Source organism: Chiloscyllium plagiosum, unplaced genomic scaffold (assembly GCF_037043375.1).
Source record: "Chiloscyllium plagiosum isolate Xiang-an unplaced genomic scaffold, Cpla_swu_hap1 HiC_scaffold_34, whole genome shotgun sequence".
Classification (NCBI taxonomy): Eukaryota; Metazoa; Chordata; class Chondrichthyes; order Orectolobiformes; family Hemiscylliidae; genus Chiloscyllium; species Chiloscyllium plagiosum.
In genome coordinates, this window is record NW_028270172.1 from 47,407,133 (window position 1) to 47,434,257 (window position 27,125).

Below are 27,125 nucleotides of genomic sequence, written 5' to 3' on the forward strand. Positions count from 1 at the left end.
ACACCCACCCTCACACACACACACACCACCCTCACACACACACACACCCACCCTCACACACCACACACCCACCTCCCTCACCCACCTCACACCCACACTCCTCACACACACACCCCACCCTCACACACACCCACCACCACCCTCACACACACACACACCACCCTCTCACACACACACACACCCACCCTCCACACACACACACCCACCCTCACACACACACCCACCCTCACACACACACACACACCCACACCCCTCACCCACACACACACCCACCCTCCACCACAACCCAAATCACACACAACACCCACCCTCACACCACACACACACCCACCCACCCTCACACACACACCACACCACCCTCACACACACACACCCTCCCTCACACACACACCACCACTCCTCACACACACACCCACCCTCCTCACACACACACACACCCACCTCTCACACACACACCCACCCTCACACACAACACACCCACCCTCACACACACACCCACCCACCCTCACACACACACACCACCCTCACACACACACACCCACCCTCACACACACACCCACCCTCACACACACACACCCTCACACACACACCCACACACCCACCCTCACACACTCACCCACCCTCACACACACACACACACCCACACCCACCCTCACCCACACCCACACCCACCCTCACCCACACCCACCCACCCTCACCCACACCCACCCTCACCCACCCTCACACACACCCACCCTCACACACACACCCACACCCACCCTCACACACCCCACACCCACCCTCCCTCACACACACCCACCCTCCCTCACACACACCCACCCTCCCTCACACACACACCCACCCTCACACACACCCACACACCCACCCTCACACACACACCCACCCTCCCTCACACACACCCACCCTCACACACACACACCCACCCTCAACACACACACACCCTCACACACACACACCCACCCTCCCTCACACACACACACCCACCCTCCCTCACACACACACCCACCCTCCCTCACACACACACCCACCCTCCTCACACACACACCCACCCTCCCTCACACACACACCCACCCTCCCTCACACACACCCACCCTCCCTCACACACACCCACCCTCCCTCACACACACCCACACCCACCCTCACACACACCCACACCCACCCTCACACACACCCACACCCACCCTCCCTCACACACCCACCCTCACACACCCACATCCACCCTCACACACCCACACCCACCCTCACACACCCACACCCACCCTCACACACCCACACCCACCCTCACACACCCACACCCACCCTCACACACACACACCCAACCTCTCACACACACACACACACACACCCACCCTTACACCCACCCACCCTCCCTCACACACACATACACCCTCACACCCACCCACCCTCACACACACCCTCACACACACGCATCCACCCTCACACACCCACCCTCACACACACACACCCACCCTCACACACCCACCCTCACACACACACACCCACCCTCACACACCCACATCCACCCTCACACACACACACACACACACATCCTCACACACCCACCCACCCTCACACACACACACACACCGTCACACACACACCCACCCTCACACACACACCCACCCTCACACACACACCCACCCCCACACACACCCACCCTCACACACACACCCACCCTCACACACACCCACCCACCCTCTCACACACACCCACCCACCCTCTCACACACACCCACCCACCCTCTCACACACACCCACCCACCCTCTCACACACACACACACACACCCACCCTCACACACACACACACACACACCCACCCTCTCACACACACACACCCACCCACCCTCTCACACACACACACCCACCCTCTCACACACACACACCCACCCTCCCACACACACACACCCACCCTCCCACACACACACACCCACCCTCCCACACACACACACCCACCCTCCCACACACACACACCCTCCCACACACACACACACCCACCCTCCCACACACACACACACACCCTCCCACACACACACACACACTCTCCCTCACACATACCCACCCTCCCTCACACATACCCACCCTCCCTCACACATACCCACCCTCCCTCACACACACCCACCCTCCCTCACACACAAACACACCCACCCTCACACACAAACACACCCACCCTCACACACACACCCACCCTCACACACACACACCCTCCCTCACACACACACACCCTCCCTCACACACAAACACACCCACCCTCCCTCACACACACCCACACCCACCCTCCCTCACACACACACACACCCTCCCTCACACACACACACCCTCCCTCACACACACACACCCTCCCTCACACACACACACACCCTCCCTCACACACACACACACACCCTCCCTCACACACAAACACACACACCCTCCCTCACACACAAACACACCCACCCTCCCTCACACACAAACACACCCACCCTCCCTCACACACAAACACACCCACCCTCCCTCACACACAAACACACCCACCCTCCCTCACACACAAACACCCACCCACCCTCACACACAAACACCCACCCACCCTCACACACACCCACACCCACCCTCACACACACCCACACCCACCCTCACACACACCCACACCCACCCTCACACACCCACCCACACCCACCCTCACACACCCACCCACCCTCACACACACACACCCACCCACCCTCACACACACACACCCACCCTCACACACACACACCCACCCTCTCCCTCACACACACTCACCCTCTCCCTCACACACACTCACCCACCCTCTCACACACACACCCACCCTCTCACACACACACACACACCCACCCTCTCACACACACACACACACACACCCACCCTCTCACACACACACACACACCCACCCTCTCACACACACACACACCCACCCTCTCACACACACACACACCCACCCTCTCTCACACACACACACACACACCCACCCTCTCACACACACACACCCACCCTCTCACACACACACACACACACACACCCTCTCACACATACACACCCACCCTCTCCCTCACACACACCCACCCTCTCCCACACACACACACACACCCACCCTCTCACACACACACACCCACCCTCTCACACACACACACACACACCCACCCTCTCACACACACACACACACCCACAAACACCCACCCTCCCTCACACACACCCACACCCACCCTCACACACACCCACACCCACCCTCACACACACACCCACCCACCCTCACACACACACACCCACCCTCTCACACACACACCCACCCTCTCACACACACACACCCACACCCACCCTCTCACACACACACACCCACCCTCTCCCTCACACACACCCACCCTCTCCCACACACACACACACCCACCCTCTCACACACACACACACACCCACCCCCTCACACACACACACACACCCACCCCCTCACACACACACACACACCCACCCTCTCACACACACACACACACCCACCCTCTCACACACACACACACACACCCACCCTCTCACACACACACACACACCCACAAACACCCACCCTCCCTCACACACACCCACACCCACCCTCACACACACCCACACCCACCCTCACACACACACCCACCCTTACACCCACCCACCCTCACACACACATACACCCTCACACCCACCCACCCTCACACACACCCTCACACACACGCATCCACCCTCACACACCCACCCTCACACACACACACCCACCCTCACACACCCACCCTCACACACACACACCCACCCTCACACACCCACATCCACCCTCACACACACACACACACACATCCTCACACACCCACCCACCCTCACACACACACACACACCCTCACACACACACCCACCCTTACACACACCCACCCTCACACACACACACCCACCCTCACACACACACACCCACCCTCACACACCCACCCACCCTCACACACACACACACACACCCTCACACCCACCCACCCTCACCCTCACACCCACCCACCCTCACACCCACCCACCCTCACACACACACATACACCCTCACACCCACCCACCCTCACACACACACCCACCCTCACACACACACCCACCCTCACACACACACCCACCCCCACACACACACCCACCCCCACACACACACCCACCCTCACACCCACCCACCCTCTCACACACACCCACCCACCCTCTCTCACACACCCACCCACCCTCTCTCACACACCCACCCACCCTCTCACACACACACACCCACCCTCTCACACACACACACCCACCCTCTCACACACACACACACACCCACCCTCTCACACACACACACACACCCACCCTCTCACACACACACACACACACCCACCCTCTCACACACACACACCCACCCTCCCACACACACACACACCCTCCCACACACACACACACCCTCCCACACACACACACCCACCCTCCCACACACACACACCCACCCTCCCACACACACCCACCCTCCCACACACACACTCTCCCTCACACATACCCACCCTCCCTCACACATACCCACCCTCCCTCACACACAAACACACCCACCCTCACACACAAACACACCCACCCTCACACACACACCCACCCTCACACACACACACCCTCCCTCACACACCCACCCTCCCTCACACACAAACACACCCACCCTCCCTCACACACACCCACACCCACCCTCACACACACCCACACCCACCCTCCCTCACACACACACACACCCTCCCTCACACACACACACACCCACCCTCCCTCACACACAAACACACCCACCCTCCCTCACACACAAACACCCACCCACCCTCACACACAAACACCCACCCACCCTCACACACACCCACACCCACCCTCACACACACCCACACCCACCCTCACACACCCACCCACCCTCACACACACACCCACCCACCCTCACACACACACACCCACCCTCTCCCTCACACACCCACCCTCTCCCTCACACACACTCACCCTCTCCCTCACACACACACACCCACCCTCTCACACACACACCCACCCTCTCACACACACACACACACCCACCCTCTCACACACACACACACACCCACCCTCTCACACACACACACACCCACCCTCTCACACACACACACACACCCACCCTCTCACACACACACACACACCCACCCTCTCACACACACACACACACACCCACCCTCTCACACACACACACCCACCCTCTCACACACACACACCCACCCTCTCACACACACACACCCACCCTCTCCCTCACACACACCCACCCTCTCCCACACACACACACACACCCACCCTCTCACACACACACACACACCCACCCTCTCTCACACACACACACACACCCACCCTCTCACACACACACACACACACACCCACCCTCTCACACACACACACACCCACAAACACCCACCCTCCCTCACACACACCCACACCCACCCTCACACACACCCACACCCACCCTCACACACACACCCACCCACCCTCACACACACACACCCACCCTCTCACACACACACCCACCCTCTCACACACACACACCCACCCACCCTCTCACACACACACACCCACCCACCCTCTCACACACACACACACATCCACCCTCTGACACACACACACACACCCACCCTCTCACACACACACACCCACCCACCCTCTCACACACACACACACATCCACCCTCTGACACACACACACACACCCACCCTCTCACACACACACACACACCCACCCTCTCACACACACACACACACCCACCCTCTCACACACACACACACACCCACCCTCTCACACACACACCCCCACCCTCTCACACACACACCCCCACCCTCTCCCTCACACACACACACCCACCCTCTCCCTCACACACACACACCCACCCTCTCACACACACACACACCCACCCTCTCACACACACACACACACACCCACCCTCTCACACACACACCCACCCACACACACACACCCACCCACACACCCACCCTCTCACACACACACACCCACCCTCTCACACACACACACACACCCACCCTCTCACACACACACACACCCACCCTCTCACACACACACACACCCACCCTCTCACACACACACACACCCACCCTCTCACACACACACACACACCCACCCTCTCACACACACACACACACACCCACCCACACACACACACACCCACCCTCTCACACACACACACACACACCCACCCACACACACACACACCCACCCACACACCCACCCTCTCACACACACACACCCACCCTCTCACACACACACACACACCCACCCTCTCACACACACACACACACCCACCCTCTCACACACACACACCCACCCTCTCACACACACACACACACCCACCCTCTCACACACACACACACACCCACCCTCTCACACACACACACACATCCACCCTCTCACACACACACCCCCACCCTCTCACACACACACACCCCCACCCTCTCACACACACACACCCCCACCCTCTCACACACACACACCCACCCTCTCACACACACACCCCCACCCTCTCACACACACACACACACCCACCCTCTCACACACACACACACACCCACCCTCTCACACACACACACACCCACCCTCTCACACACACACACACCCACCCTCTCACACACACACACACCCACCCTCTCACACACACACACACCCACCCTCTCACACACACACACACCCACCCTCTCACACACACACACACACCCACCCACTCACACACACACACACACCCACCCACTCACACACACACACACCCACCCACTCACACACACACACACCCACCCTCTCACACACACACACACCCACCCTCTCACACACACACACCCACCCTCTCACACACACACACCCACCCTCTCACACACACACACACACCCACCCTCTCACACACACACACACACCCACCCTCTCACACACACACACACACCCACCCTCTCACACACACACACACCCACCCTCTCACACACACACACACCCACCCTCTCACACACACACACCCACCCTCACACACACACACACACCCACCCTCACACACACACACCCACCCTCACACACACACACCCACCCTCACACACACACCCACACACCCACCCTCACCCACACACACACACACCCACCCTCACACACACACACCCACCCTCACACACACACACACACCCACCCTCACACACACACACACACACACCCACCCTCACACACACACACACACACCCACCCTCACACACACACACCCACCCTCACACACACACACGCTGATCAATATTAAAAATACTCAACTGATTCATGAAAATTATTGACTTTTTAGAATCACGTTTTTAGTGACTTTTACAATAAAATGTAAACTATAATGTGTACTGTCAGGTCTCCTCCTTTCCAAACAGAGCACGTCAAGCTTTAACCTTTCTTTGTAATTAAAATCTTGCTCACTTCCATAAAACTTTCTCAAGGTCAAATTTACATTCAGTAACAATCACACAAATAACACTGTGATAATAACCAAGTTATTTGTCTTTATGATGTCAGGTTGAGGGATATATGTTGCCCAAGAAACTGAAAATTCCCCTACTTTCCTAGCAATAGTCCCACTGGAAGTTTTTACATCTGAAGAGACCACCTTGATTTCATCTGCTATATCATTCAAAGCTGTCAGTACAGCATTAAGATGTCTACTGAGATGACGTGAAGTCTCCAGTAACCCAGAGTCTACTGATTCAGAGGTGAGTATGATATTACTGAGCAATCGCAAACTACAAGGTTGAATCCAGATGCACAAAGCAAGGAGAAGTCACTGCCTCAGAGGGGACAGTCAGAAATGAAACGAAAGTGAGAACTGGCTCAGTATTACATCCACAATTAGTGGGCGGCACGGTGGCACAGTGGTTAGCACTGCTGCCTCACAGCGCCAGAGACCTGGGTTCAATTCCCGCCTCAGGCGACTGACTGTGTGGAGTTTGCACGTTCTCCCCGTATCTGCGTGGGTTTCCTCCGGGTGCTCCGGTTTCCTCCCACAGTCCAAAGATGTGCAGGTCAGGTGAATTGGCCATGCTAAATTGCCCGTAGTGTTAGGTAAGGGGAAAATGTAGGGGTATGGGTGGGCTGCGCTTTGGCGGGTCGGTGTGGACTTGTTGGGCTGAAGGGCCTGTTCCCACACTGTAATGTAATGTAATCTAATCACACTAACCTCCCGGATGGTGACATTCCTATATTGACTAATGTTCATGAAAACCTCAGCGTGGCAAAGGAATATCACTGTTAATGCCTGCCAAGAGTTTCAACATTTTCATCTCTTTCACATCTCTTTCATCTAACCTACATTCTCTCTTCCTTTTTATGTCCTAATTATTCTGATTGAACTGCGATTGTAATTATTGATCCAATTACAATCAGATAACAAACCGAACATTGAAAAATAGCCTAAGATATTACAGAGAAAACTGATCCAACAATAATCCAGCCTTTTAAAAAACATTGCTTGCTTTGCCCCCTCCTTATTGTTTGAAAGTTTGAAGACATTTGCTTTATTACTGTGAACCTACTCAATATAAAGATCCATTTACAGGAGATCGTGCATAAAGCTCATAGATTAAAACTATTGTAATAGCAAAAAGAACAAAGTTCAAGATTTATTAATTTCCTCTTAATTCAACTGAAGAATGTAACCATAATGTTCTGCTTAAGTATAAAAATGAAAAATAGAAATACAATCCATTCGAACCATTACATTATGCATATGCTTTTCTAATTGCTTTCTGCTGTCAATCTGGGTTTTGGATTTGGCTTTACAAAAAAGCAAAAAATTACTGATGCAAAATTAATAAACTCACCCAGAAAGGAATCAGTTCATGTTAGAAACCCCTGCAAAAAAATTCTTGCCCTTCCTTCTGGGCCCTGGAATTCAGGTTCCTGGTCAGTCCCAGAGTTACAACTTTAGTTTGAAATGTTGGAACTTTTCAGCTCCTCTGGACAGGTTCTGAAACAGAGAGATGGAGAGAGCAAAAAGACACATTACCAAAATTGTTCTGCATCCGGTGTCCTCATATGTTTTCACGAGATCTAACAAGCAGAAGGTGATTCTTCCTGGTCCAATCCTGGGTCCAATCTTGATGAGAAAAGACAGGGGTTTATCACAGCAGTTCCTACTTTCGTAACGTGAATGTACAATAGTGAAGAGTTCACCAATGACAGCCTGTGTCACATTAGAAGCAGAATCCCAATATTTTGAGATTCACCAGGCTGAAGGGGTTGACATATCGAGAATGGCTAAACAGGTTAGATGTTTATTTGTCAGCATTCCAAAGAAGAAAGGGAATCTTATTGAAACATACAATATTCTGAGGTAGATGTTGAGGATGTTTCCACTAGTGGAGGAATCTCAAACTAGGGGACTTTATTATCCAATGCCTCTGGGAGTATGTTGGTTGGTTAAATATTCTAGATAATCAAGAGATACCTATAACCGCAGTAAACCCTGACCAATTTAAGCTTCAAGACATCAACATCCCTGAAATAATCTCTGCTAAAACAGCAACATAACTCCTCAAATCAATTTAAAAACACAAAGTCATAGAAACATTAGGCATCATTGTTATTCTTTACTTACAGAATAAATACTCGGACATCACAGTAGATCACGGTATTTGAGGTATTAATTTTTACCGATTTATCAAGAGTGCCAGTTCATAAGGGGCCAGATAAAATAAAACTTATTATAGTTACAGGATAAAGGCCCACTCATTTAAACTTGAGATGCAAAGCAATTTCTTCTCTCAGAGGGTAGTAAGTGTCTGGAATCTTCTACCCGAGAGAATTGTGGAGGCGAGATCACTGAAGGTGTTTAAAGAGGGGGGTAGATAGATTTTGGTTGAGGTTGAGAGCTCTGAGGAGCTGTATGGAAGGGAGTTAAGGCCTGGTAAGATCTGCCATGATCTTATAGAATGACAGGGAAAAGTTAATGAGTGAATGGATTACTCTTGCTCCTATTTCTTATGTTTTCATAAACAAAGTACTTTTTAAAAATGGAAAATAAGGTCACTTTTTCTTAAGTGTTGCTATGATTTTCTCCTGGGGATTTGCAGAAAATTAATTGTAATTCCGGGAGAATCCAGAACAATGCTGGAGAGTTGGCATCTATGGTTGAGGGGAATGACGGCTGGGAGACCTATGATGTTATACCAAAAGTAGCCAGAGCCACAAATTAACCAGGGTAAGTAAAGGGGAGCAGAGCTGATGATCACCGAAGCAACAAGAGAAGGAAGAATAAGGGAGTTTTGTCCTACGCACAAATTATAAAGTGGCAGATAAAAAAACACAGCAGATATTCTATCTGAAACCTGCACCTTTCAATATGAATGAGGCACGTTATACAAGTCTCAATTTAAAAATATTTCTTTGCTAAAATTCAATTCTGGTCATAGTCAAATTGCAGTTGCATTTATGCTATTGCTGGATTTTGGTAAATATTGGAAGATACTCTGATGGTCTCAGACTACCTGTAATCAGAGTCACTGGAGATCAACTAATCATTGACTATATGTAAACACAGAAAGATTCAAGGTTAATCCTTCTGTTTCGCCCCATCCATTCTGTGCCTGATGCTTCCAGAGCACTGCAAGTGTTGCTGGTTGCCCTCAATGATGGCCTCAGTAACCCTCCTGTCCTATTAATGCTAGTGGTACATCAGCTTCAACTATGGAGGGAGCCTGCTACCAAATGTCCAAATCCCTATGGTTCATATCAAAATTGGGATCCTACAAGGATCTGTCAATAAGTTGAATGCTTTTAAAGGGAAGCTGGATAAACAAACAACAGAAAGTGCAGAGATGAAAAAAGGTGGGAGGAGGCTCATGTGAAATAAAAGCATCAGCAGCAATCTGTCCAATACTGTTGTGCTAAGTCCCTTGCGTTATGGAAGTTGAGGTCTAATTAACCATGTTAGGTCAGAATGAGTACAGGAACCACAATGACTGAGACCCACAAAAGGTTAGTGTCAAACTATTTCTGCAAGTTCGAGTAAAGCATTAGTTGGACTGCTCTTCCCTGAGAGCACACTCATCAGGTGTGACTGTGCTTGTTTACAGGCTGCATAACACAAAGCTAACTGTGAAAAGGGACGACTGTAATATATTATGTTCTGAACTGACATGTTTTACTAATTCTTAAGTACACTCAGATTTATTCTGATACCTTTTGTATCTTAATTCAGTATTAATAATATCTTTACTAAAACAATTCATCACTTTCTTTAGTAAGCATGTAATAGTGACTTGCATTCAAACTGTGGCTCTCTGACAGGTAGAAACTAAATGTCATTTAACCTAGTGGAGGGAGGAAATATGCAATATATTTATAATTAGTGGATGTATTTTGAGAACTAGAGTCGTAGAAATATACAGCATGGGAACAGACTCTTCGGTCCAACTCATCCATGCCAACCAGATATCCTAAATTAATCTAATTCCATTTGCAAGCATTTGACCCCTATCTCTCTCAACCCTTCCTATTCATATCACCATTCAGATGCCTCTTAAATGTTGTAATTGTACCAGACTCCACCACTCCCTCTTGCAGCTCATTCTGTAAAATACCAACCTCTGCATGGAAATGTTGCCCCTTCAATCCCTTTTACATCTTTCCCATCTCACTGTAAGCCTTTGCCCTCTAGTTTTGGACTCCCCAACCCTGGGGAAAAGGCCTTGTATATTTAGAGTTGAAAAGTGTGGCACTGGAAAAGCACAGTGGGTCAGGCAGCATCCGAGGAGCAGGAGAATAGACTTTTCAGGCATGATCCCTTCATCAGGAATGTGGAAGGGGAAGGGCGCTGAGAGATAAATTGGGAGATGGGAGTGGGGCTAGGGGAAGGTAATTGGAAAGGTGATAGGTGGATGCAGGCGAGGAGCAATAGTGATAGATCGGTGGGGAAGATGGAGCAGTTAGATGGGAAGGAAGATGGACGGGTGGGCCAGGTCAAGAAGGTGGTGCTGAGCTGGAGGGTTGGATCTGGGGTGAAGTGGTGGGAGGGGAGGTTTGGAAGCTGGTGAAGTCAATGTTGATGCCATGTGGTTGGAGGGTCCCAGGACAAATCACTCCAACTCCCTCTCCCACTCCCCCAAGGACATGCAAGTCCTGGGCCACCTCTACCAACTGGAGGAAGAACACCTCATCTTCTGGCTTGGGATCCTTCCTCGGAGCATCAGAGGCTGAGGGGTGACCTTATAGAGGAGGTTTATAAAATCATGAGGAGCAATCATTAGGGTAAATAGACAAGATGGAGAAAGTGAGGACTGCAGATGCTGAAGAGTCAGGGTCTAAAAGTGTAGCACTGGAAAAGCACAGCAGATCAGGCAGCATCCGAGGAGCAGGAGAATTGACGTTTCGGGTGTAAGCCCCAGTCTATTCAGCATCTTCTTGTAGCTCACACCCTTCAACCCTGGCAACAACCTTGTAAATCTTTTCTGAACCCTTTTAAGTTTCATAACATCCTTCCTAAAGCAGGGAGACCAGAACTGCACAATAGTGGCTTAACCAATGTCCTGCACAGCTGCAACCTGATCTTCCAACTCCTATACTCATAATGCACTGACCAATAAAGGCAAGCATAACAAATGCCTTCTTCACTATCTTACCTACCTGCAACTCTACTTTCAAGGAACTATGAGTCTGCACTCCAAGATCTCTTTGTTGAGCAACACTCCTCAGGACATTATCATTTAGTGTAGAAGGCGACTGACTGTGTGGAGTTTGCACATTCTCCCTGTGTCTGCGTGGGTTTCCTCCAGGTGCTCCGGTTTCCTCCCACAGTCCAAAGATGTGCAGGTCAGGTGAATTGGCCAAGCTAAATTGCCCGTAGTGTTAGGTACAGGGGTAAATGTAGGGGAATGGGTCTGGGTGGGTTGCGCTTCAGCGGGTCAGCGTGGACTTGTTGGGCCGAAGGGCCTGCTTCCACACTGTAAGTAATCTAATCTGATCTGTCTTGCCCTGAGTTGCTTTTCTAAAACAATTCTTCACAATTCTTAAATAAAAACTGAAATTGCTGGAAAAGCTCAGCAGGTCTGCAGCACCTTTGAAGACAAATCAAAGTTAATATTTCAGGTCTGATGATCCTTCCTCAGGATTTCCTCAATAATTCTTGTTCATTTGTGGACAGTATGTACAACATTCTGATTTACTATGTCACTGTGCTAACTCCAAGTTTCAAATCCTCCCTATCCTGGAAATGCACAAGGAAAGTATTGCCCCATATTATCGTTCTGAATTTTGTTTCTGCTTCATAACGTCCATTTTCTCTCACCTCGTGGCCACCCCAAGCTCACCTTGTTCATAAAACCACCACCGGCTGCTGAACACTGTTCCATCAAACTGCTGACCAAAAGCTTCTCTTTTGAATCTCCATCATAACTGATATAATAAAGCTTCCGCCTTCTCAGGAACTGTCCCCTTCCATTTCAAACCACAACATCACAATCCGCTGCAAAAAAAACAACACAATTGACTCCTCTGTCCTTGCAAACTTCCTATTTCCATTCGTCCTTTCATCTCTAACCGTCCTTGGGCATGCTGTTGCCACTCACAGCTGTGCTCTGCTTTCACACAACTTCATGTTTGTACCTCTGGCTCTAGAGATCCAGTCCTGCAACAGCATGAAGGCAGACTTTGGCAAAGTCACAGCTGCCAGTCAATGTGGCCATAACCATAAAACACTATCCCTCCTCACTGCTGTCAACCTGCCTGCATTCTCCTTCCTCACGGTCTGTCTGGGTTGGCCTCCACTCACTAGATTTAGTTTCTACATATCAATTAATAGCTAGAGATTGACTTGCATATGATTCTCCACCCACTCTTCCACCATTAACTTTCTTATTTTTCATCTATAGGCTGTCATGCAGCAAAATCACTCCAAAAGACGGCAGTTTCTAAATCTGCATGATGCACTATCTCAAATTCATCTCTCTCGATCCCTTTCCTCCTTCTGTTGTCAGTTTGCTTGTTAAACTGCCAGTTTTAGAAATTTCTTCCAACTAAGCACAGAGAGATTGAAGGCAAGGCCATCACATCAATTTCCATCACAAACTCCTTCTACTGACTTGAGTTCAGCCTTCTACCTGCCAACTGTCTCTGGCTGAACCAGACTAACCTTTGCCTTACTGTCCTATCTGACCCTGAGTTCCAATCCAATAGTCTGTGTCACCAAGACCAGTTACAGCCCTCTCCATAATGTCACCTTTATACAGACCTACATCAGCTCTTGCTTTTCTTCTCTCTAGGTTGAACTGCTCCAACACCTCTGGCTGCTTTCCCATCTTGTATCCTCTGCAAACTTGGGTTCATCCAAATTCTGTTGCCTACATTCGAATTTGCATCCATGTTTCATTAACACACTGCCCTTGTATTCCTTGATCTAGATTGACTTGCTTGATCTTAGAATGCTTATTCCTACTTTAAAATCCCTCCATGGTCTCAGTCCTCTGTATTCCTTTAACCCTTTAACCCTCGATGAGCTCAGTGCTCCTTCAACCCTGGCTTCTTGCTCATTACCTTTTTTATTGCTCCATTGTTACCAGCCAAACCTTCAGCTGTTTAAGCCCCAAGCCCTGGAATTGCTTTGTTAAAAACCTCTCTGTATTTCCATCCTCCTTTGAGGCACGTCTTCAAACCTACTTCTTTGACTAATCAGTTAGGTATCTGTCCTAACAGATGATTCTCTGGTTGTGTCAATTTTTATCTGGTTAAATTCTTGCAGAATATCTTGGACATTTGACCACATGACATGCAAGTCATTATTATTGTGCCAACTGATTTTTTTCCAGAAGCTGCAAAAATGCAAATGGGAAGAATGGATAGGGAAATTAGATGTGACTGTTCTGCACACCATCTTGTGGTTGATTGCAGAGACTTATAAATTCAGGGAGTTGCACACCCCAGACCATCACGGAAGCCAACCTCCCATCCATGGCCTCCATTTACACTTCTTGTTACCAAGGAAACGCTGCCAACATCATCAAAGACACATCCCACTAATGTTCTCTTACAAGCTCTTCCGTTAGGCACAAGATACGAAAATTTGATACACACACCGACAAGTTCAAGAACAGCTTCTTCCCTGTCGTTATACGACTGCTGAACGTACTCTTTCATTTCAAATGCTGATCTTGTTAATGTGGCTTTTGCCTCACACACTTCTGCGTGATGTAACTGTATGCCTCACTCTGCCCAACCTTTTATTCCATCCCATGACCTGTATGTCCTTGCTTACTCTGATCTCCTGTACTGCTCACAAACAAGGTTTTTTTTTTTTACTGTACCTTAGTACACTTGACAACAAATCAAATCATTGGTCTGTACTGCTTTATCAGTTCTACAGTTTGTCACTCATGTACTTTACTGTACTTATGGGGAAGATACAGTGGACTGATGTCAATCATTCAACTATTTGAATAGATTTGCAACTTATAACAAATGTATCACCACAAATTTTGCTGAGCTTTCTTCTACTAATAAAAGTATGAGCATTTAATGCAAGTATTTGCAATTCCATTTAAATCAACACCACAATCTAATTACGCCTTTACACGTGAAAGATCATTTCAACACCCAAAGGAACCTATTCATAAAAAGATTTGTCTAATGCGGAGATGATTGGTCAGAATTTATTGGTATATCTATGCGTGCCCTTGTCTGATGTAATAAGCCCTTACTACTTGTTTAATGTCCTTAAAACCATTGAGCTGCTTTGTCAGTGTATATGGATATTTGGTTTTGAGCATGTCCACTCATACCCATGATTAATAAGAGGAAGTCACTTCATGCTGAATTTATATTTATAGTGCATCTGCTAGATGTAGGCCCAAACCACAGCCTTGCAATGCAAAGAGGAACGTGCTAGTTCCTCTAGTTATAGCAGCTCTTTCTATAAATGAGGACAGAACTGCAGGGCACCTTTTTACTCAGGCCACAGTCAGCCTCTTGAATTTGGTTTCTGAATTATTCTGAATGGACTTTCTCAGTTTTAAGGCAAGGTCTGCAACCTGAAAATGAGTGTTACTATCCTACTTTTCAAAGACCAGTGTACAAACACTGTTTTTGCTGTCAACAGTATCCTGATACCCACTGCACAATGGTCCAGAACCTGCTTGAGAAATGACACCCCATTCAATGTGCACACTCTTATTAGTGTAACAAAAAACAGCATTTGTGGCGAGGAAGTTGTTCTGAGTTGTGAATCTCCTCAAATTGTCAGACAATTTGCATCAATCCACCATTTCCTCCTCATGAGTTTCATAAAACTGCTGCATTTGCACTGTGAATACGAATGAAACTTGCCACAACAGTTATGGGTGAAAGGATCATTTTAATTAAAAGATTTACATTCCTACAATGACAATCAAACACTGAAACCCAGAAAAGGAACAAATTACATTGTGCTCTCGTTTTTACAGTAAGTAAATTGGTATTTAATTTCATTATAAAATAGAATTTTATAATGTTGTGTTTCTTTTCTTATTTTACTATCTGTCTTTTGTTCTCATAGCTTAAGCAGATAGACTGTTAATCTTGTTGTTCAAGAAGATACCAGTCTCCCCCGTTCTCCTTTGGTCACCAGTGACCTGAATGTTTACACAGAGAGAATCACTGATTTATTGGAAATGGCTAGAAGGGATTGAAACTGTAACTACTGCTCCCAAACCCACTCTCTGCCATTTCTGCAGGGGAGATGTGGGAAAACAATGCAGATGCTTGGGCCTTGGCAAAATGACTGGCTTTGGACTTGAGACTGCTGATTTTTCCAAAGAGTGGGAATAGCTACTTGTTCATATTAGGTAGGAGAAGGTCTAAACTTGTTTTTTTTAAATAAAAGACAGATATGGTAACCTTTTGGATATGGTTTTAAAATACCTTTAGGAGAGGGCATGCATCCTTTGGGAGTGTTAAAAGAGCCATAATTTGCATAAAAAGTGGATAATCCAATGGGACTTCAAGTATATTAGAACTGTCAAGAAAGCCAACAAGATACCAAAACATTTAAATCACCTGCCCTTTAAATGTTTAAAAAAAGGTCAGCAGTGTTAAAGTGCCTTTTCCCTTAATCTGTTTGTTCACATAAACCTGAGGGCTGTCATCACAGGAATACTGCTGAATTAGGAGATTTCACAAGCCATCATGAGCACAGCAGGGTGTTAGTCACTTGGACAGCTCCAAGAGATTATGAAGCCTTTGAAATGCTGCTTTTATAAGTATTTTTAAAAATGTTAAATGTAGCTTTATAGATGATTAATATTAAACAATAAATTAATTATTAGCCACTTGATAATTTATTCTCAGCATGGGTTCTGAGGTTGGCCAATAGTAGATTTTGTTGGCATAGAAGGTATACAAAGGATGCTGGGTCTGGGCATGAGCTGACACAAAGTTGGTGCTATGGGGTGATTACAGGGCTAAAAGTACTCAAAGGTTGTGAAGGGTCATAGACGATGGGTAAAGGAGCTAAGGCTGACTTAAGGCTAGAAATGGCCATGGAGTGGATAGAAAGGTAAGGTTGGCATGAAGGGTATGAGGAGTCTTGGGAAGTTTGTTGGTGGAAATGTGTTAGCCTGGAGAAAATGAAGCACCCAAGGAAGGGGAAGTTTTCATGAACCGGTATGGATAGGCATGGGGAGGATGTTGGGGGTGGAGAGTGAGGGATGTGGGCTATGTTTGTTTTCTTTTCACATTTGTGACAAAGTTTCGATGCACTGGGACTAGCCTTGGCTGCAACGTGCTTCCACACATCCCGAGTCCCTGCGATTACCTCCAAACACTTCCAGGTACAGCGCTCACAACTCCCAGAAACACTTGGCCTCACTGAAACAAAAGTCTGAACATCTGGGCCCACATTTTTCCCTGGGCAAATTGTGGAGCCCAGAATTGGAGGAATGAAAATCCGGCCCCCTATCAATTGCATGTTCAGCAATTTGTAAGAAAAAGAATTTGAGCTGGAGATTAAGGGCAAAAAAAATCAAACCAATGAGGCATGCCAATGGCGCACTCCACTCTCCCACATTTGGTCCCATTGTAAATGGGGCTGAATCTAGAATATCAGGCTGTCAGAGTTAAATGCAGCAGCCCAAGCTGAAACATTATGAAACATAAACACACAGTCTCTTTACAGCCCCCGTATACTCTCCGAGCCTGACAGGTTTGTAACAGTGAGCCAGAAGCTCTGTCAGGTGAAAATAGATGCACATAAAAAGTGACCAAGATTCCAAACTTCTCATTCTTAGGCCACAGCATCATTTACTGTATTTCTTACTAAATGGGATATTAGGCAATTTCAGAGGACAGCTGGTTTGCAATTGAAGTCACATTTAGGTCAGACTGGTGAAGGATGGTAGGCTTCTTTCCCTGATCTGCAGTAATGAACCAGTTGGGCTCTTAGGAAAAGCAGACAGCTTTATTGTCATTTTTACTGAGACCAACATTGTATTTTAAAACACTTAAAGAAAAATAAAACTCAGATTCTCCAATTGGCCCAGTGAGATTTGAATACATACTTTTTGGATTATTAACTCAAGTCACTAGATCATGAAATGAGTTACGTAGCCTTTACACCGCAAAGAAATGTACCTCATTGTGAAATACACAATGATGTTGCAACTGGTAGCCTGAAAGCAAGCAAAATGTTTTAATGAGTCTTACAAGGAGTGACTCAGCTATGCCAGCAGCTGTAATTTCCTGAACTCACCACATTCAGATTGGTAATAGCAAAGACAATCAACTGTTTACTGGCTAGGTGCTTGAGGGAAATAGAGTTGCAGGACTGCAGTGATAGAGCAGGGGAATTGAACTGACTGGATTGCTCTACAGAGAGTCAATATGGACTTAATGGGTCAAGTGGCTTGTGCCATAATGACTCAGTGGCTAATTATAATAGATGGAAAAATCATGGGCTGCATACCAGTGATTTCCCAAGATGTACTACCTGTGGAAACTGTGACCCACTGGGAGCAGTGGATTGCAGAATCTCCCTGACAGAATTTCTGCATATCAGCAACCTAAATGTTTATTTCTGTTTTGATGCCTCCCTGAATTTAATCCAATTACTTTTCTTCCACAAACCATTTAAACATTTATTACTCGCTCTTGCTGAAGGTGAATGGATCTTTCTCCCTGAGGATTCTGAATGTGTAGGTGCGCTGGCTAGTTGAGTCTCAATTTAGGACACAAAATCACAGCCTGTGAATCAATCAATGTTCAGCTTTCCATCTTTTATCCTATGCCTGAAGAAGGGCTCATGCCCGAAACGTCGATTCTCCTGCTCCTTGGATACTGCCTGACCATGCTGTGCTTTTCCAGCAACACATTCTCAGCTCTGATCTCCAGCATCTGCAGTCCTCACTTTCTTCTAGAATCTTTTATCCTATGACTAGTTCTTCCCATTATACAATACCAGATAATGAAAATTGAAGCATGCCACCAATTATGTCTTGCTACATTGTTCAAATCAGTTCCTACTTAACAACAGTTTCCATTGTGTATCTTAAAAATGCCTGATAGGGATGGAAAGGAACTGGTGTGTAATCTATCCTTGGACTCTCTGAATTAAGCAGTGAGTCATACCTACTTTAGTAAGTGCACCTGTATAACAGATATCAAATTGGTAGAATGCTTCAATTTGCTTTTAAATATATGAGAAACATAATTAAATTCTTAATATTAAAACCCTTTCTCCTTAACATTTCTTCTTTTAACTTAAGCTTTGACCTAGACATTTTTACCCGAACAAGAACTTACCAAAATGTGCATGATACACCACCTTGAATGGGATAATATCTAAATGCACATCGCAGGAGTACAACCAGATAAAGTAGAAACTGAACCAAAGCAGATGTCATTATGACAAGCAGCAATAAGCTTCACTGAGAGATGAATTTTATGAAATGTGTTAAAGAGAAGTTTAGGGAGTGTACTCCAGAGCTGAGGACATAAAATAGCTGAAGACTCACTGCTAATGGCTGAACAAATTCCATCAGAATGTACAAGTGGCCACAATAATTCTCAGAAAATTGGAGGAGATTACAGCAAAAAGGTCAAGGCTGGATGTCAGTGATCTGAAGTCTGGAGGTTGGTTTTACACAGTATACATGCCAGCTGCAGTATCACAGGATTTAGACCCTGAGTCAGTGTGTAACGGAGACCTGGCTCAGAAGAAAGCACACTTGAAATGCCACAGTGAACTTGTCTACCGGTCCAATTTCCTTGCATGGTATTGTAAATGCTGGTCCAATACTCATTTGCCTAACTCTCACCACCAATAGCACGTCATCTTCCCAAATGATCTTTACATACAACTAAATGAAATGTAACACCTGACCTTTTACTTCCTCTCTTTTCACAATCCATAACCACAAACAATCCAGCTAAGTGAAACAACAATTTATGTGCACATCTTTCTAACTAGTTTATTGCATTTGCTGCACGGTGGCTCAGTGGTTAGCACTGCTGCCTCACAGCACCAGGGTCCCAGGTTCAATTCCAGCCTCAGGCAACTGTCTGTGTGGAGTTTGCACCTTCTCCCTGTGTCTGCGTGGGTTTCCTCCCACAGTTCAAAGATGTGCAGGTCAGGTGAATTGGCCATGCTAAATTGCCCATAGTGTTAGGTGCATTAGTCAGAGGGAAATGGGTTTGGGTGGGTTACTCTTCGGAGGGTCGCTGTGGACTGGTTGGGCCGAAGGGCCTGTTTCCACACTAGTTAATCTAATCTAATCTCTACATTAGGAAACCAAATGCAGATTGGGTGACTGTTTTGCAGGACGCATCCACACAATCCATGAGCATGACTCCAAGCTTCCAGCTGACTTTGATGCTAATTCTCTCCTTTGCTCTCCCACTGGTATTTCTATCTTTGAAGACCTGCAATGTGCTAGTGAAATTCAGCATAAGTTCAAGGAACATTTCATCTTTCAATAGGCACTTTTCAGCCTTCCAGGCCTAACACGGAGATCAGCAACTACAGATTATTTAGGAGGAGAAGGTGGCATTGTGGAAATATCCAGCAATTAGTCATCTGGAGGCAAGAGCTAAGGGTCTGGGCACATGGGTTCAGATCCCACCAGAACAGCTGTTGGAATTTAAATTCAATTTTTAAAAATTTGGAAATGGAAGTTGACCTTAGCAGTGAAACTAGTCATGATGTCTTTTAAGGAAGGAAACCTACCATCCTTACTTTCCCTGGCTTTGCATTTGGTGAATTCTTAAATGTTCACAAAGGCCAGTTACAGGTGGATAACAAATGTTGGGCCAGGCACTAATCACCACGTTCTATCACCAAAAAAAACTCTTGTCCCATTTGTTTCCTTTCCTTTGTATGTTATGGATTTTTCTCACACTTCGCAACATTCACATTTGTTGTTTGTTTGGAATGAAATCTTACATTTTTTGGCTAAGTCTGAATTGCATTTCCGGGTTTGTCACCATGAGGTCTACTGAGTTTTCTTGGTCTATCTGATGAAACGTGACAAATTCATTTCCAAAGCCCATCCCTTTGGGGTCCGTTACAGCAATTTCAACCCTATTTTACCACTTAATGCTCCTACAACAACTCATTATGGGCGGTTAGCACTGCTGCCTCACATTACCAGAGACCTGGGTTCAATTCCAGCCTCAGGCGGCTGACTGTGTGTAGTTTGCACATTCTCCCCGTGTCTGCGTGGGTTTCCTCCGGGTGCTCCAGTTTCCTCCCACAGTCCAAAGATGTGCAGGTCAGGTGAATTGGCCATGCTAAATTGCCCGTAGTGTTAGGTAAGGGGTAAATGTAGGGGTATGGGTGGGTTGTGCTTCGGCGGGTCGGTGTGGGCCGAAGGGCCTGTTTCCACACTGTAAGTAACCTAATCTAATCTAATTATCAGTGATATCCACCCAAAAACTGGCTTCTTTTGTACAATTTTTAAAATACTGCAGAGAAGGTACCGGCATTCTGAATCTGCTTTGCTCATTGAAAGATGTGTCCACAGTACGTTGGAGAAGCAGAAGACGGCACGGTGCATCTCCAACAAGAACCTGGAGATCCTGGTTAACGGGGTGATGGAAAAGACAACCTTTTCCTGGAGAATTGGCAGAGGGGTCCGCGACCCCAGACCCTGCCAGCCTGGCCCTGGGTCAGTGCCTTCTCCAGGATGCAGAGGAACATCGAGTAGTGTCGCAAGAAGGTCAATGACCTTCTCAGCTCCTTCAGGGTAAGTGACACACTCATATCGCTGCTACTGCACTGCCCAGACCTCCCAACAAGGCTCATGCACTATCACCATCTTGTTGTCTGCAAAATCTCCCCTCACCTGTTCTTCCTCCTCAGCTGCTCAACACACTTAAACTGCATTCCCTCGGTGCTGCTTTCTCAGGCTTTCAGTATACCTCACGTCATCTTCCTCCCTCATGCAACACCACAGACGGCCATGCCACACACTGCTATCTCACTTCCACTTTTTCTCATTGCAGGAGAAGGATGAGCATAAGAGAACAGGGGAAGCTGGAAGGGTGGAGGGATGCTGTACATCAGGCTCCTCCCACCCCATGACCAAAGGGGCTGTTGGCCCTTACATGGGAAACCAGGATTGCTCTGCAGAGATGCTGAAACATCCATGTCTGGTAAAATGCTTCAGTGCCATTATAAATGTCACTGCCACTCTCCTGTTAATGCCATGATCACTGTAATTCATTGGATGTCATGTCTAACCACTGGCTGCATTGCTCTCCTTCTTTCTTTTGACTTACCTTCTGCAAGCCTCCCCACGACATCTAAATGCAGTTGCTGATGCATCCTGCATGGCGAGTATGTGCTTACAGATCACACAGCTGATACTCAAGATGGGCCAATAGATGTTGGATACCAATATCCAAAGGATTAGGACTTAATGTTACCAGTACTAATGTCTCTTAATCTGAGCTGTGGTTTGGTTACAGCTAATATGGAGGTAGATCAGAACAAGCAGTGAGACGTATCCGCCAGGTACACAATCTGATTTCCTTACGGAGTCTTCCTAACATAGAACGCGTTTGGGTGAGTATGAATAATAAAAGGCAAATTGTAGTGTTTAATAAACATGTTTAATAAACACTAATGTTTAATAAACACTAATCTCTATCAGTCGGCGTCTTACTACTATCTAGCCACGTCACTTGTGAACAGCATAAAACTTTGAGAGAGATGATCTCAACATAGAGATGTCCCTCACCATACCTTTTGCCTGATTCTGCTACATATCTCACCAGAGCCTATGTTGCTCACACCCCTTAGATTCTACCTTTTATTTCTTTTTGATCTCCATTTCTTTTCACCCTGTAAAGCCAAATTTCCTGTCATCTAAACTTCCTTATCTTTCACCATATCAGGGTAATTTCTCATGACCTTATCCCATCCACCACTTGCTCACAACCTCATCTCTAACTTTTCCCAGTTCTAATTAAAATGATTGACTTGAAACACTAACTCTGTTTCTCTCTCTACAAATGCTGCCTAATGTGCTGAGTATTTCCAGCTTTTATTTTAATTTTATTTTCTGCTTTTATTTCAGTATCTCTGCAACTCATCCTTGGTAGCTCAGTTTCCAAGCTCCAAGACGGGGTTTACCCAATTTGGATAACGGGAAATTTACTGAACTTAACTGTGTCATAACTGGAAAATACAAGGTACTCTCCACAAACCTTTTGTTATCACATGAGCATATATTGCAACACCACTGCATCAACATCATGATACAATGAAACATAAGATTTGAGAAATCTTGACAGAGTGGATATAGAGACAATGTTTCATCTTGTGGGCAAATCTAGAACTAGGGCTGGTCACTACTCAAAAATAATGGGTTGTTTATTTAAGACAGAGATATGAAGGAATCTTTCTCTCATAGAGCAGCGCGATTGTTTGAACTCACTTCCTCAAAAGGTGGCAGAAACAGAATCTTTCAATATTTTTAAGGTAAAAACAGATTATTGATTAAAAAGGGGCAAACAATTATCAGAGGTAGATGAGAACATGGAGTAATTAGATCAAACATGATCCTATTGATTGGCGAGCAGGCTCTCATGAATCACACAATGCACTCCCACTCCACATTCACATGTTCATATGTACAATAATGTGGAAAGCATCCACAGCAACTGAAGGCCTCGATGTTTTGGGAAATCCAATATAAATTGGTTCTCCAAACCCCAAAATGGAACAATTCAAGCTTATCTGGTGCATTATCAAGGCAGTTTTAGGTTTTCATAGGCCTACTGTTGGGCTCTCTCTTTTGCTCCCTCTCACTCTCCCTTCCTTTCTGACCAACTATAGAAACAAAGCCATTTTGGCAAGACCTGTTGCATACTTTGTCAGTTGCAATGCAAAATCTATTTCATTTACTTCTGGTGAATTATTCATTCGGGATATCGTTAGCACACTTATAGAAATTGATTCTAATTTTACTGTTAGAAAATATCTGACTGTAGGAATTAAAGTATGACAATGGCATATAGCTCACAATAAAGCAGGGGCATGTTAACTACCTAGTAATTGGACAGTTCTTACAAACAGCTTTCATATCTACTATGGGCTCAATAGTCTCCATCTACGTTGCATTATTCTACTTAGTAATGGAGGGCTCAGTTTATGCAAATCTTGCAAACTATGCAGTGTGCTGCAGGGATCAATGGTGGGTCCACTGCTTTTTGTCATTCATATACATGGTTTGGATGTGAATATAGGAGGTACGGTTAGTAAGTTTGCTAAGGACACCAAAGTTAGTGGTGTAATGGACAGTGAAGGAGATTGCCTCAGAGTACAATGGGACTTTGATCAGATGGGCCAATGGGCTGAGGACTGGCGGATGGAGTTTAATTTAGATAAATGTGTGGGGCTGCATTTTGGAAAGGCAAATCAAGGCAGGACTTATTCACTTAAATGTTATGGTCCTGTGATGAGGTACTGAACAAAGAGACCTTGGGGTGCAGTTTCAAAGTTCCTTGAAAGTGGAGTATCCAGGTAGACAATGTAGTGAGGAAGGTGTTAGATGTGCTTGCTTTTATTAATGCATTGAGTATAGGAGTTGAGAGGTTATGTTGCGGACGGACAGAACAGTGGATAGGCCACTTTTGGAATACTGCATTCAGTTCTGGTCTCCTTGCTATAGGATGGACATTGTGAAACTTGACAGGGTTCAGAAAAGATTTACAAGGATGTTCCCACAATTGGAGGGTTTGAGCTACAGGGAGAGCCTGAATAGGCTGGAGCTCTTTTCCCTGAAGCATTGGAACCTGAGGGGTAACCTTATAGACGTTCATAAAATCATGAGGAGCATGGATAGGGTGAATAGTCAAGGTCTTTACCCCAGGGTAGGGGAATCTAAAACTAGAGGGCATAAGTTTAAGGTGGGGGGGGAGGGAGATTTATAAGGGACCTAAGGGGCAACTTTTTCACGCAGGTAGTGGTGCGTGTATGGTTGAACTGCCAGAGGGAGTGGTGGAGGCTAGTACAGTTACAGCATTTAAATGGCATCTGGATGGGTATATGATTAGGAAGGGTATAGAGGGTTATGGGCCAAATGCTGGTAAATGGGACTAGATTAATTTAGGATATCTGGTTAGCATGGATGACTTGGATTGAAGGGACTGTTTCCCTGCTCTACATCTCTAAGAATCTATTACTGTTATTAGGAACAAGTTTAACTTGGCAAATTCCTCCATAGTTATTGCAAAATAATCCTTAAAAATTTGCTAATAACTTTCAGTATTAAGAAGTACGATCAAACTGATTTTTCCAGTAATTGTCTAAATCTTACTTTTTATGTCATTTATCACAGAACTCAGATCTTTGCTTCTGCATAAAATCATTTTTAGCACTGCTTTTAAAACAAGGTATTTATTCCAGCAGGTAGTTGTGGCTTTTATCCCATCAGGCTTGGCTTGTTTAAAGCCTGGGGGCTAGGTTTTCCATGTCGTGTCTGGCACGGTAGCTCAATAGTCAGCACTACTGCCTCACAGCACCAGGAACCCAGGTTCGATTCCTGCCTCGGGCAACTGTCGTTGTGGAGTTTGCACATTCTCCCAGTGTCTGTGTGGTTTTCCCACAAGTGCTCTGGTTCCCTCCCACAATCTAAATGATGTGCAGCTTAGGTGAATTGCCCCTAGTGTTAGGTCCATTAATCAGGGCTAAAGATAGGGTAGGGGGAATGGGCCTGAGTGGGTTACTCTTCGGAGGATCAGTGTGGACCTATTGGGCCAAATGGCCTGTTTCCATACTGTAGGGATTCTAATCTGCATTAGGATCATGACTTTGTTTTCAAATTCAAATGGGCAATCTTGGCACTGGGAATTCCCATTGAAAGTTCAGAGTCATCCTGGAGACATCAGAATGCCGACACAATTTCTGTAAATACCACATTCAAACTCCAGCTGACTCAGTTCCTGACCTCACCTCTCTGTGAAATTCCCCGAGAGGCCTGAACGCAACCAATTGTCTTTAAGCACCAGGAACAATTTATTGTCACAACTTAGGTCTTCAGACTCCACAAATATATTTTTAAGTTGGAGCTTTTGAATTGTTTGTGCATGAAAGTCAAAACAAAGGACTTGAACTTAGAAACAGAACCTAGGAACAGGCAGAAATGAGTGCAATCTAACTTTAGATGAAACTTTCACATAAATTTAGAAGTGGTTGGATCAGAGCTACGGTGATTTGGTCAAAAAGATTTGTCTTCATTCCTGATTTCGAGCTTATGCTCGAAACATCGACTCTCCTGCTCCTCGGATGCTGCCTGACCAGCTGTGCTTTTCCAGCACCACACGTTTTGATTCTGATCTCCAGCATCTGCAGTCCTCCCTTTCTCCTATCATGATCTGGTGTCTGGTAATCATTTGAGGACTTGGGATTTGAGAAATTTGAAGAATCTAGATTTTTAAATTCTTTCATGGGATGGCAAGGCCAACATTTATTTTCCATTCTGACTGACCTTTTAGAAGGCACTGAAGAATCAACTACATTACTTGGGAGTCTGGAGTCACATCTAGGCCAGACCAGGCAACAACAATACATTTCCTTCCTTGGTAGACATTAGTGAACCAAATAGATGTTTACGACAATCAAAGAAATTATCATGATCATCATTACTGAGATTAGC

The 27,125-nt window shown here is 46.5% G+C and overlaps 1 protein-coding gene across 6 annotated transcripts in view; it reads right to left on the reverse strand.

Annotated features, from left to right (window-relative positions):
- Window positions 1-27,125, reverse strand: part of atxn1a (ataxin 1a) — a 375,415-nt gene that overhangs the window by 246,958 nt on the left and 101,332 nt on the right. For all 6 annotated transcript variants that reach the window (XM_087978653.1, XM_043719063.2, XM_043719064.2 and 3 more), the window contains one exon: window positions 8,829-8,974. The gene's annotated coding sequence lies outside the window, so the exon portion shown is untranslated. The remainder of the gene's footprint in view (window positions 1-8,828; window positions 8,975-27,125) is intronic.